At 44.6% G+C, this 14315-nt stretch overlaps 1 protein-coding gene across 3 annotated transcripts in view; it reads right to left on the bottom strand.

Annotated features, from left to right (window-relative positions):
• RGS17 (regulator of G protein signaling 17) overlaps nucleotides 1–11380 on the bottom strand; it is a 74226-nt gene extending 62846 nt beyond the window's left edge. The window contains exon 1 of one of the 3 annotated variants that reach the window (XM_049801301.1): nucleotides 11215–11380. The gene's annotated coding sequence lies outside the window, so the exon portion shown is untranslated. The remainder of the gene's footprint in view (nucleotides 1–11214) is intronic. The other 2 variants (XM_049801299.1, XM_049801300.1) reach the window with 2 other exon arrangements.
• Nucleotides 11381–14315: the final 2935 nt, after the last annotated feature.

The following is a 14315-nucleotide window of genomic DNA, read 5'->3' as shown; positions in this document are numbered from 1 at the left end:
GCCCACTTTCTTCACAGGGTACGAAGATTTTGTATTCTGAGGGTTCCCTCCATCTTCGGACGTCTGCTTGATCTAAAGAGCATTACTGGGACAAATATTAAAATGGGAGGGAGATGAGTGTGTCAGGTGGGAAAATGAAAGGGAGGGAGACCAATTTAATACAGATGATTGCACATGAACAAATGGGGAATAAGCTGTCTTTGAATGAATGTGGCTGGAAATGAGAAAAAGGTTTTCAACAGGAGCTCTGGAACAGCCTTTGAGTAAGAATAGATGTAAAAAAAAAAAATAAATTCTAGCTTTTAATATTAACTTGATCCAGAAAAGGAAGGAAAGGTAAGAACAGGCTGCTGGAAACAGCCAGAGATTGGGATGCAATTAGCCAGGGTGTTCCCTCCAGCCTATGTTCTTATTTTCCAATGTTCCTAAAACTACTACTAAGCCACCTGCTGGAATTGGCCATACTAATGAAAAGCAGGCTAATCCAGACTGCTGCTGAGCACACGCTGCCAGCCTGGTTCGATAGCAGTTGAGCTGCTTGGCACTGTGGTGGATACACTCTGTACCTTAGAGGATAGGGCTGTAGCACAATTTAAAACAGTCTCTCACCTACATAGCTCAGGGTTTAACACAGGAAAAAAAAAAAGAAAAGAAAAAAAAAAAAGAAAGTCTGCTATATGAATAGTACCCAACTTGGGTTTAAAACATAAAATCGTGTTTTTAGGTGATGCCAGCTAGTACCTCACAGCACAGGGTGCGGTGGCATTCAGTCCCCTTGCTGTGTATGATCTCACTGTCCAGCAGAACAGCTTCTACTTAACAGAGCCTAAATAGAGCCTTGCAATCATATTTGAAATATGACTGATGGCTAGCATTGCTTGTAAGAACAGTTTCTGCCACAGAATTCCATTCAAGTTAATGGAAAAATGCCTTACACATTAATAGCAATTCAATTATTTGGAGTCTTAAAACCCCTATGAACCTTAAAACAACTGAATCCCATCTATAGCTGGGTCTGAAATAAATTAGGCTTTCAGACAAATTTAGTCTTCTTACATTGAAGTTCTTTTAGACCCTATTTACTTGAATTCAAAGAGATCTTTCCCCCCCATCGTTACAGTGACATGTAATAACTTACTTCTTTTCATTAAGAAATAAACTACATTGCATTTACTTGGGCCATTGGCATACTTCAGGGAAAATTTACTAGAGGAGTTGACTGATGGTAACTTATGCCACAGCCCATGGATGTGTTCTCTCTCTGTGGTAAGCAGAAGGCAATTAATTCAAAGTATCTTAGGCTAAATTACAAAGAAATATATATAAGCACATATAAAGTATACGCTGATATAGACCGATTAAAGCATCTCACCTAGACCAAGCTCTGATCAAGCCCAAGAATGCAGTGTTGTTAAAATTCAGAGTAATCTGTGGTTAGAAAAGGTATGCTGCATTCATTACTAGAATTAGGCATGAGTTGACTACTGAAGTCCACTCTCTGTTATTACCTGTAAAAACATTTTCTCGTATGTATTACAACTGTGACCTTACAGAATCTTTTATGCATAGAATTTTTTTATACTTAATTTTGTAAAGCTAGGGCAGGTGTTATTTGACTAGTTTTACTGTATTTTTACTGTGTACTCATTTTATGAGAATGACAGATCTACAGGTAATGGTTTAATGGATCACAAAAATCCCAGACTGTTTTAAAGAACTGATGAGCTGAATGTCAGGAGATATATGCAGAAGGTATCATGCTACGTGCTATATGCTTCCATTTTCCCTTCTGATTTTTTAAATGTAGGGCTACATTGCTCAACCATCCAAAGTCTTCATGGTTTTGAAGTCTTTTGCTTACTGAGGATTTTTTTTCTAACATGGCCATAACTAATACTTTTCATATTGATATTCAGGTTACATATTCAAGGGAACAGTGTAATTATATTGTATGGATTTTGCTCTGGTCATCATCAGAATGCCTAAGAATATCTGATCAGAAAGACTGACTTCTGATTCAACTGCAAATTCCCATTTTTGTCCTGGAGATTTTCTAGATATGGAGATTTTCTGGAGCTTAAGCTCTCTCTGATGTTTTATATATGAGCATTACTTTCGTAAAAGGGAAGCTGTCAAGTGAAGTGGGAGACAAGATTCTTAATGTTAAATTTTGATCCTTGAAATCAACAAGAATTTTGCCCCTTATATTTAATTTCTGCATCTGCCACTATTTCACTGTGTGATCCTGTAATCACTTAGTTGATATATATATCTATTTCTTTTCTGTGAAATAGCAGTGCTGTTGTCCCAGTATGCAGAGGTGATGTGGTGGTTTGAAAAGTGAGCTCGTAGAAAAGACGGCATGATGGGACAATTATCTTAAAACACTTACTAGGTCTAAATCCCAGAAGTCTGGCAAGACAGTAAGAGCCTTTTCATAATGTGTTCTGCATTTGTTCTCAGTGCTTACTAAACTGTCTAGATTCTCAAGATAATACTAATATGAAGGATAGTCCCCTCCTCTCTTACTGTTTTGAATTTTCTTAAAAGTTCCTGAAATGCCACCTGCTTTTACACATTGTATAAAACCAGGTCACAGTATTTGTCACAGCATTATATGCCTGACCAAGAAAATTGCTCACTAGAAATAAAGTCACACAAGGTATATAATTTTCCTATTATATCATGCACATACAGATATGAGCCACTCCCCCTTCCTAAACTTTACACTTCCTTGCTGAATATGCTTGAACAATTCTCCCTCCTGTGATGTATGAAAGAAATTAATATTGAACATAAATCATATGAACCTCATCCCACAGATGTGATAGAATATTAATAGTAATAAACACATGAAGGACTTGAATTAACTCAGTATAATTAAAGCCATTCAATATGAGTTATGCTAAATTTAAAGCTATATATATTTGAGATTGGTATGAGATGGTTATATTAGTATTTTATATAAGATTAGCAATTTGATGGCTAAAGATGATGGCTATATTGTCAATATAAATATGTTGACTTCTGTTAGTACAGACAACATTGTGATTGTAGAATAAACATGATAAAAATCAACATGATAAACATTGAATGTGTTAAAACCTGATAAATCTTGGTCTGAAATTAAAAATGGGGAATAGTTATTAAGCAGGTGTGTTTCTAACTGGATCCTTCACGACTATGTTCTTTTATATGACTCGACCACTTTCCCCTCTATTGTGAACGAAACAGAAGGAACCATAAAAATCGCTAATGCTATTGTTTGTAGGAGGCAAATATCAAGGGAACAATATAAGCCAACAAGGACAAATCACTGACTTAAGGTGATCTGGATCCATTGGTAAGTAAATCACAGCAAACGTGGATTTACTTTGGCTGAATCTAATATCATATGCCCAAGAAGAAAGGATGCAGGCCAAAGACAGAGGCTAGAGGCTATATCCTGAAGAAATGTGACGTGTCTGTACTGGAAAGCTAAGCAATTTCAGGGCTTGTTCTCTGGCTCTAAGGCCAAATGGCCAATTTAGTTATATTTGTATAATTATGACTGACCTGCTCTGGATAACAGGACAGCCTCATGCAAGCATTTTATTGGGAATGGTCCCTGGGCTGTGGTAACTTTCCAGCCAGGTCTGGGACCATTCTAACGATTTAGTGCATAGACGATCAAGTTCTGGTGCGCAAGCTCAGGCTTTTGTTATTTTACAGAGACATAACCTGGGACTCTAACAAGAACTGAGAGTCGTGGCAAGTAAACGAAGTGCTCAGTGCAATCCTGCACCCACAAGAGCTGTGCTACCTCAGCTACATGACGCTGAAATCTTAGACAGCCATGTGAAAGCCACGTGAATACTTCTGCATTTTTTACTGACTGCTATTGAAACGACAGTTGTGATGTCCTTAGATGAAGAGGGTTATTGATCAATTGAAACAAGTTTAAGAAGAGCTAAGACAACGGTTGAAGGAGTATGGAACATATTTCATGGTAAATGCCCTCAGAAGCCATTTAGCTTAAAAATAGAAAAATTTCGGGAGTGGATTTTTCAGTTTCTGAGTAGTCTATAGCTGCAGGATACAAGATGACATACAGATAGTAGAGGTAAAATAAGGTCATTTTCTTGCACAGGGCTCAGTGCCGCTTTAACTAAATTTTTTGAATGTCCAACCTTTGTCGGGTATCTCTACCCTACGTTGCAATTTGCAGTGCAGACATAGGCTTTGAGACAGATACTTGATACAGGATGGTCCTTCTGCAGAGAGAGCTCAGGACAATTCCAATAAACAGTCAGATTTCTGTATAGTGAAGCACTGTATATTGCATCACTGACCAATGCCCAGTCCTACGTGACCTATCAGCTCAAAGCTGCCGCTTTCATAACTTCATCGTTTATGAAGTTGCTGCATTCACTGGGCAGAGGTATTCCCTCTAGCCTTTTCAAGAACCTCGCCACACCAGTACTTCATATTTTTTTGGTAGCTCTATGACTTGATTTTACCTATCAAATAATCAGACATAGAATTTGAAAACATCCTTGTCTATTCTGGTCAGCGCGATGCTTACCATACAGCTGAGACTCTATTATTATCATCTGGGTTTTTTACATTGTGAGAGTCAGTAAGCGTTTATAAGAATGTTTGGACACATATAATATATATATATTAGTGAAAGAATGCTATGAATTAAGACTCTAGCTACTGGATTACCAGATATATCAAGCTGTATCAGTTAGATTATGAGACCATTATATGACAACTGCATTGCAACAAACTAGTTTAGAGTTAAGCATCAAAAGAATTTGTGAATATATTTTTAAACCATTATAACTGAAAGATAAAAAATAACTTCTGCGTCTCACTCCTCTCTTCCCAAACCCATCTTGAAAGCTATGAAGTATCCGTTTAATATTTTAGGACTTTGTAATTTCTGAAGATGAGACTTGGAAATAAAAGTACCTTTTGGACACTGAGTAATTAGGACTACACTTCCCACCTACATTCATTAAAACAGGGCTACTTGTGAAGCCCTTGTACGGGAAGTTATTACCCGCTGCTCTTGATCTTCATATGATGCAAATCATTTGAGAAAGCAGCATCTACACCACCCAAAGGTCTGGTGCAACGTGAATATCAGAGGGCGCATGCTGCCTGCAGTGCTGTCATAATAAAGTGGATTGGGTAAGAAATTCCTTCAGAAGGTTGCTCTCATTACATAAACAATAAGCAGTAACAATGGTATTAAAAATTTACTATACCTTTCCCTCTGATTTAGGCTTTTAGGAGATCAGTGTGTATATGGTGATACCAGCCGGCCAGGGGTACTGTGGAAACCGCGAGGACTTGGTGCAGCTCCTCGCCGCGGCTGTGGCGTGCCTAGGACACATTGCCTCTTGGGGTGCCCAGTGTTTTGAGCTCTCTCGTGTGAAAGCTGTCTGAACTACAGCAGGCATGAAAGTGCTGCGCTAAGGATACCATGACAGCCTTCATCCATGATCCCTGTGCTTTAATTGCCTTATCTCATAGGATTATTTCACCGTAATTGACGTGAGTTGCTGATAAATGAAGAGATCGTTGGAGCACACCACAGCACAGCAAAACACAACAGAGCAAAGCATAACACAGCAAACCAGCCCAAGCCATATTCAGCCTTCCTAAAACAGAGTAAGATCAAGTCTTGCTTGGACGGGCACCGAAGTAAAATTACAGAACAAGGTGGCATAATCAATTGCCTTTTACAGCGGGGAGCCATGACAGAGTGGCAGTCTCCCTGTAAGGCAGCATTACTCTGGCACACTCTCTGCTAGCCTGTACGTACAGACTTAGGGCTAACTTAACTAGAGTGGTCCAGCTTGAGATCTCTCTCATATTTCAGCAAGCACAGAGCTGGCGTCACTGGAGAGAGCAGCCAAGCTGCTTTAAACGAAGCTGCTTTGGTAGCAGAAGCTGCATAGCTGTGTTAATGCATCACTCACTAATTTACTCTCTTTCTCGCTGAAGAAACTAGGCTAGATATATAGTATTTTTGCATGGAGAAAGATTATGCAGTGCAGATGCAGTGTTTAAGATGTCTGAGTGCCTTTAAGTAATATGTAATGCTTGGCTTCAGGATTTAAGATTTTATTAACCTTTTATTTCTATTCCACCTCCCTACCTGTAATTCCCCACAGACATTCTGTTTAGAAATCTACTGATCTCTAGGAACTTACTGCCATTTTCTTACAAAGTAAATAACATGAAAATTTCGACTGTATGAAAGGTAAGAAGCATTTCATTCATATTTTATAAACAAGGAACTTAGAGACAAAGCTATCACTCAAAACTCACAGGAAGACATGACAGGATCAATCTTAAACTGACTGCATTACTTTTATTCTGTTTTTGTTTTTGTTTTTTTTAAATTTAAGCCCAGATTCATTAATATACCAGAACAGCACAAATGATTCAAAGCACACCCATCATTTAAATTAGTTTTACATCTATTTTGCATCACTGGAGCAGCGCAAAGCAGATGAAGCACGCTAGGGAATCAAGCCCCTGTGTTGCTTTGGAGGACCCACGTTTAGCCGAGGCCCAGGTTACATGGTGGCTGGGCAGAAGGAGCAGTGCAGACCCCGAGTTCATTTGTTTGTGACCTTCAAGCGTTCCCCGAAGTTCCTGCCACAGTCACACTGCATGGCTGCTTCCTTTGTGCACGTTAGAGACAGCAGCAGCGCCAAGGGAAACCTTTCGAGAGCAGACACCCAACTTGGGGTCGAGACACAAAATCTTTGCAGAAAAGATCTCTCTGAACCGGTTAACTTGCCGGAGGATCAGAGACGTGCGTGGAGCTCCCAATCTCAGAGCCGCCGTAGCCAAGACCTGCAGAGGTGCCAAGCCGAAGGGCTGAGCTCCTTCGGAGGGTGCGGTAGCCCCCAGGAGTCAGCAGCAAAGCTACTCACACAAGCTTACTTACAGCCTGTACAGTTATAGCCATTAGCTATAACCATGACTAGATAAACTTAATTACAACTTAATCTATTCATTTGTTTTTATACCCTGTGCACAAGCTTTTAATTAATTAACAGTATGGAAAGTTTGATTGCATTATTTCATTATTAAGACTTACTTAGGACAAAGAATAGGCCAACAGAAATGCTGTATTTCTTGAAAGATTTAGTTTTTAACTAATTTTTACTCAAGCCAATTACCACATGAATTTTATGTTCTTAGAAAACTCATTCTGTATTCACAGAATAAGCACTATGAGTACGGTGAAGATGTATTTTTGATTAAAAAAGCTGAAGCTGAGACCTTGGTAGACGAGCAAAATAAATCCCTGCCTGACATATTGGAGACACGATCAGGAGGCAGCTAATGGAACTGTGATGAACATCTCTGTAAGAGCTAATACTGTTTCACTTGGTACACTTCTAGCGTATTCATAAGAATCTCCAAATGTTTCGTACTTAAAGGCAGGCGTGTGAAGCATACAAGTAAGGAAGTGCTATTTAAAAGATACTAGGATTGCAAAATTTATTCAAGCTAATGTATTTTCTATGAAGGAAAGTTTATATACTATATATATATATGTTTTGCCACATATATGTACACATATATGCCACTTATAAGTGGAAAATCATTCTCACATTTAGTTTGAGACTGGCTTGAGTCTGAGACTGGCTAACATCCCTCCTATCCTGTCTTCGTAACGATGCCACCCAGCCTCTTCTTTTTTTAGTCCTTTGGGAGATGAGGATTACTGCATCTGAGGTTCCCAGTGTTTTATTTTTTGTGAAGGATTTCACAGCTCACGTGGGTTTCTACCATTTTCCACTTGTCCACATTCTGCCATGGATTGTGTTGCTCCAAGTTGTGCCTGCTGCCAAATTCAAACTGTGGGAACTTTGGGGTCTGTGGGTCCGGGTTGTGCTTTTGTAGTTCTCTGGTCTCTTACTCCTCCATTATTCTTGTGAGGAAATCAAAACGGGGCTACCGGTGAGATGAGGGAAACTTTCTGTGATGCTGGTCTGACCAATACTAGTGCTCCTCAAGCATGATTCAAACTCAGGAGTAGTCTTGGGGAGAAAAACTGGTGTCACAGCTCCTTCCAGATCAGTCAGATTTTATGGGAATTTAAACTTTACTTTTGAAAATATTCATGTTGTTCAGTGTGCACATCCTTTTAATGAACGTTACACAGAACAACTGGAAGTGATGCTAATTCAAATGTACAGAGTTCATAGATATATGTCCCTCGACATACCGCTTGCATTTTGTATTTAGTTTACTTCTTAAAAGTGAAGAATTGTAGTTGGAGAATAAAACATTTCATCTTGTTTTCAGGGTAGGTAGAAAACTGGCTTAGGATAGGGCATTTTTCACCAAGCTGTCAGTCAGATTTCGATTCAAATCAATAGTGCAGGGAGTTAATTTTCAGAAAACAGCTTTTCAGCAGCCTTCTTGAAATAAGTTCATGGGTTCAGGGCAATTCTTTGTGCACAAGTGTCCATGTTGCATAACAAGAAAAAGAATGACTATTCTTATCTGTAGATATCAACATAAAGACCGAGGGCTGAATACGGCTTTACACTTCTAGGCAGACCTCTCAACTCAGTGATAGATAAAATGAAGGGACTTGAACTGCCAGCGCTGTATCTGCTCTGGCGTGAGAGGACACTCCTAGTACCTCGTACAGACACAGCGTGTGCTCCTTGTCACATACGAAAGCTGAGGAGCACCGAATGAAATTATCAGGCAGCAGGTTCACAGCAAACAAAAGGAAGCACTTCTTCACGCAAATCGTAATTAAATTGTGGTGCTCATTGCCACAGAATGTGGTGGAGACTAAAGCACACACGCATTAAAAAAAGGGAGCAGAGAAATTCAAGGGCGTATTAAATACGATGGTCTGGGAGCAAACTCCAGTTTAAGAAATCCCTGTACTACGGTATGCTGGAACTTGAAAGGATATACCAGGAAAAGATCGCTGTATACCAATCCTGCTTCTTACATTTTTCTCCCTTCAGCATCTGCTAATGACTACAGTCAGAGCCAGGGTACCGGAGTAGATGTTCAACTCACTGTAGCAATTTTTTCGATCGTGTGCTTTTAATCAAATTATGTTCTTATTTTGGCTACTTGAAAGGATTTAAGACCCCGATGGAGAACGACATTTAAACATCTAACGCTCACGTACTTTAGGGAGGTTAAGTACTGGTGCGTATCATAGCCTTTGCGCCTTAGGCCGTAAACTTGCTGGGGTGGGGCACATACACCTTTTATTAGGACTTTGCTTATTCTGAGTATGAACTCAAATAAAAATACGTATTTGGTAACTGTGATAACAGTGTGTAACAGTGTTTCTCCATAAAGGTTGAATAATTTGTTTGCCCAAATGGCTGGTGCCACGGGAAAATTCCCTAGTGATTTACGTAAGGGTGATGACACTAGCATCCACTGATGTGAAAAAGAATTGACTTCCTTTATAGAACTCCCCGCATTTGCAATGCATGCATATTACATTCGTAGAAAGCTATTTATCACCTGTTACCCATAATAGTATTGCCAGACGATATGTAACTTCCTTACATTTACCTAGCAGGGTATTTGAGATTTCATCCATTTTGCAAAAGCATCTGGCTGCAAACCTATGACACGCGTTGGTGAAAATCCAGATACGGAAATGAAGAAACCAAATACCAAAAACCCCCCGAATTTTAGCCCTGCCAGTTCGAAGCCTGCCAGGGCGGGTGAGGTTTCCTCCTCAATCAACAAGACGCGGTGGCTACAAATTGTGCCATACAGGGCTGACAGCCGCGCAAGCGAGGCAACCTCCGCTTTCTTAATCGCGGGCGGTTTCATCCCGAGGCGAGGCGAGGCGAGGAACCGCAGGAGCGGCACACCGCGGGTGCTCGGCGGCTGGGCAGCGCTACAGCATCCCCCGCAGCACCGGGAAGCGGCGGCAGCCGGTGTTTCCCCGGGCGCAGGGAAGCCCCGCGCTGCTCGGGGCCGTGCCGGCGCCGCGCTCTGCCGCGCGGCTCCGCGCCGGGGCCGGGGCCGGGGCCGGGGCGGGGGCCGGGAGCAGCCCCTGCCCCGCCGGCCGCGCCCGGCCACCTGCTCCGCCCGCCGCCCCCGCCCGCATCCCGCCGACATTTCCAGGGGAGGGGCGGGACGGAGGCCGGGGCAGAGGGATGGCGGTGCCGCAGGGTACGGCGGGCGGGGGAGGCTGGGTGCCGCCCGGGGGCCGCGGAGGGCGGTGCGGCCGGTGGCCCCGGCAGCGGGGTGGGGGCGGCCCCTGGACCCTGGCCCCTGGCCCCGGTCCGGCCCGGTAGGGGCGGCCGAGAACGGGGGCCGGGGGGGGGGGGGGGGAGGGATCGGAAAGCAACTCTCGATCTTGGAGCAGCGACTCGTTCGCTCGCCCTCACCTTCCGCCGGCTCCCCGGATTAAAATAATCGTAACAATAATTACAACACACCTCCCCCCCACCCCCCCCCCAACAGCCGAGCAGACCCGCGTTACAGGGAGGGGAAGGTCAAGAGGAAAGGCAGGAGCGCTGCCTTATCCGCGGGCTGTCACACCGCCAGCCCGTGCCCCCGGCTTCCCCGGGGGCGGCCGCTCCCTCCCCCTCCCCGGGCCGGGCAGCATCTCCCGGCGCGGCGGATGCCCGGCGGCATCGCCCGGCGGGGCCGCGGCACCCCAGACACAAACCGGGCCGGGGGGGGACGGGGAAAGGGGGCGGCGGGGGAGGGCGCGGGCAGAGCCCGGCGGTCCCTCTCCCCACCCCTTTGTGCATCGCGGGCAGGGAGACACACGCACGGAGACACACGCACACGGAGACACACACGCAGGGAGACACGCACACACGGAGACACGCACACACGGAGACACGCACACACGGAGACACGCACACACGCGCACCCCCACCCTGCAGCCCCGGCGCCGCAGCCGCCCGTTGTTACACACGCACACACACACGCACACACACACACGCGCGCGCACACTGACACACACAGCCGGTCCCCCCGGCAAATGCATTTTCTGTCGCACTCCACCGCCCTTCATCCACCCTCCCTCGCGTCTCCCTCCCTCCTCTTCCTCCCCACCCCTTTGGTTGGTGTTTTTTTTTTGGTGTCCGTCCCGTCCTCCCCCCCCTCCCCCCCGCGCATCAGTATAAAGCAGACATTTTGATGCCGCTGAAGACGGTTCAGGCTGAACTAAAAAGCGGAGCGCCTTACCCACCCCCGCCCGGCTGCGTGCAGTTGGCGCTGAGCGATCCCGGGAAGGGCTGGTGCGGCTCGTCCCTAGCGGAGCGGCTTTGCTGCCATCCGCCCAACTTCAGCACCTCAGCCGGCAGGGAGAGGGAGACGGCGGGCGGGCAGCTGGCAGGGGGAGAGGCGGGCAGGGAGGAGGGCGGCGGAGAGGGGCGGCGGAGAGGGAGGGCGGGAGGGAGGGTGCGAGGAGCGGCGCGGAGGCTCCGCACATGCGCTCTGCCACGGGCGGCGGAGCCCGGCGGCAGCGGGAGTTTCCCCGCTTGGCCCCGGCGGGTGAGTCAGGGCCCGCCCCGCCCCGGCCCGGGCTCCGCCGCTGCTGCCGGGGAGGCTCCCTGGGCGGTGCGGCGGGCCGGGCCGGGCCGGGCCGGGGGGGGGGTGTCTCGCGGGGGTCCCGGGGGCCGTGAGAGCGGCGGGGGCCGGGGCCGAGGGCGGCGGTCCGCCCCGCGGCGGGCGGCGGAGCGGCGGCATCCGAGGCTCTGGGCGGGAGCGGTGCGCCGCGGCGGTAGAAAGAGAAGCGCTAGCAGTGCTGGGCTCCTGCTTGGTTTTATTCTCGGCCCCGCGTCGGTGCGTCCAAATAGAAAAAAAAAAAAATCGATAATAAAAAAAAAAGGGTGTAGAAACCGCTATCCGACTCTTCGTTCTCCTCGCGCAGCCGAGAGAGAGGCAGGGATTTAGTGGCTGAGTAACTTTTTGATGTCGGGCACCTGAAGCAGGATGCCTAAAAAAAGAACCAGCGCGGATCTGGTGGTTGCAAGCGTGAGAATCAAGATCAGGGTGTTCTGAAAATCTGGCTGTGAATCCTGAATCCTGCCAGGTCTTGCCCGTTACTTTGTCCCAGCTTTCCAAACGCCGGTTTCCAAATTTTGGCTCGACAGAGAACGTTATTTAGCTTCCCCGCTGCACCTTAAAAATCTGGAGCCTGATACGCCTCAAGGCAACAGCGCTGGAAAAACACATATTTGGCATCAGGATCCTGTCAAATCATGCCGTGATTCCAGAAATGTTAACGTCTCAAGAGAGAACACATTGCTGCGCTTACTGCTCCACCAAAACAATCCGGCGAGATGGTACAAAAAGGCACAAGGCCGGATTAAGGTGGTACTGTGCCTCGCCAACAACCCGGATTGATTCGCTTCGCAAAACTGGTCCAGACGCCTGCGTACCCTATCTAGATCCCAAAGTGGAGTGCTACAAAAGCTGTAGCCAAAACTGCGCCTATGTTGGTAGGGCTGAAATTAAGGGGATTGGAAACAGTCCAGAAGGGCTAACTTGCATGAGAGCCGTACGAGCATAGGCACATCAAAAACAGCTCGGCTCCCAGGGATGTGTATTCAAAACGTAACTAATTTAACGACATGGCGGTCGCAGTCATGGCTCTACGGCTTACTTCTTGAATTCTGGGATAGAAGCCTCAAATTCTGAATCATAAGGACCAAAGTCAGTGTTAACCTCCCCGAAAGTCACTCCTCATGAAACCATCACTTCGATTTTCTTCTGATCTCCGTCCTCGAGGAGGAGAAGTGTGAGAACTGGAAGTCGTAACTCGCTTGATAGCAAAGGTTATTGCCTAACCAAATACACTTGTATCACTGATTTTGTATCGCATTCTGTCCAAGCAAAATTTTTGCAGCCTGTCTCCTCTTTGTCTTATAGTTGCTCATACCTTATCACCTTTTCCCTGACAAACATCCCCCTCTGCTCTTTGTGTATCAACAGACTTCTCTTGAACTGTTCCGCCTATTTAAAATAATTAAATTAAGAGCAACTGATAGTTAGGGTTTTTTAGTTGTTTAAGACTTGAAGAGCTTGAGGGCCTGAAAAATTGTTTTTTCCAACTATCCCAAGTGTCCTAGTAAGCATGCTATCTACACGTGTAGCCTTGCCCTCAGAAAATCAGGCAATGATTTTTAGTTGCATACCTAAATAAAGATGTAGGTGCAACTCCAAGTTAAACATCTGAGTGCATGGCAATTTTCAGGTCTTTATGGAAATTTAGCTGACATTCCCTTTCTTTAGAAATAGTGCTCAGAAGAGCATTTAAAAGGATTAAAAGTATTTATGAAGTGTTAACAGTGTTTGTATTTGTTAATTGCAATGCTTAGAATAACTGCTTGGGTATCTTTCTACAGCTTTAAAGAGCACCAGTTCCACTCTAAGGCCTCAATTCAGAAAAGCTTCCATGTTTAGGAAATAGTCTTAAGACTTGTTTAACTTCAGGGTCATATGTTGGAGCTTATTGACTTCATACTGAAGACAGTAAGCCTTCAGTACCTGCTTAATATTAGCAAGACAGTTCTACTCTGACAAAAGCTACGAAACCGATCAAAGCAAATGTCTTCTCCTAAAGATTTAGTAGGTACGTAAAAGTGTATACAGATGTTCAACCTAAAAGGGAGACTGAGTAATGGGTAGAAATGAAAGGAAATAATTTTATCCATATACCAGGGGAAAAAAAAGAAAAGAGATTTTAAAATTTTATAAGTTTGAAAAAGCTATGCTTAAAATGTTTAAATGAATAAAAGTCTTCAGCTTTTTATGACTCTGTTAATGTTTCCCACAGCTCTGAACAAGCCCAGCCATTCCTATTTACCATAGTTTCCTGCATTGAAGCCATTCCTTGTTGTTGCTTGAACTCGTGTTTATAAATCCACTTCCTTTCAATAGCTGTTCAGCAGCTCTGTTCTGACCACTGCCTAATCCGTGTGCCTATTTTAGGGCCCTGCAGTTGCATTCAGTGGCTTTTTCTTCCAGGCCTTTCTATCCTCTCTCCCCGGTTCGTGTGTCTTGTTCCATGCTTTTTTGCATTTCTTAACCCAAACAGTTTCCTTATTACCATGCATTCTTTCTTTTTTTTTTTTTTTTTTAAATTTAAACCTGTTGTCATTGTTTTTCCAATGAATTGTCACTGACTTTTGAGAAAAGAGAAATGGAAGGAGCAATGCATTATAAAAGGACTTGTGAAAATCTAGAACACTGTGTATGTGAGAAGGCTTTCTGGTACAGAGAGTCCATATAAATTAATAAAATCATTTTTCTTCAACTTTGTGATCTTTAATGTCTGGATT

The sequence above is a fragment of the Accipiter gentilis genome, chromosome 5 (assembly GCF_929443795.1).
Source record: "Accipiter gentilis chromosome 5, bAccGen1.1, whole genome shotgun sequence".
Lineage (NCBI taxonomy): Eukaryota > Metazoa > Chordata > Aves > Accipitriformes > Accipitridae > Astur > Astur gentilis.
Note: the sequence above shows the minus strand (reverse complement) of the source record. Positions and strands in the feature narration are given on the sequence as shown.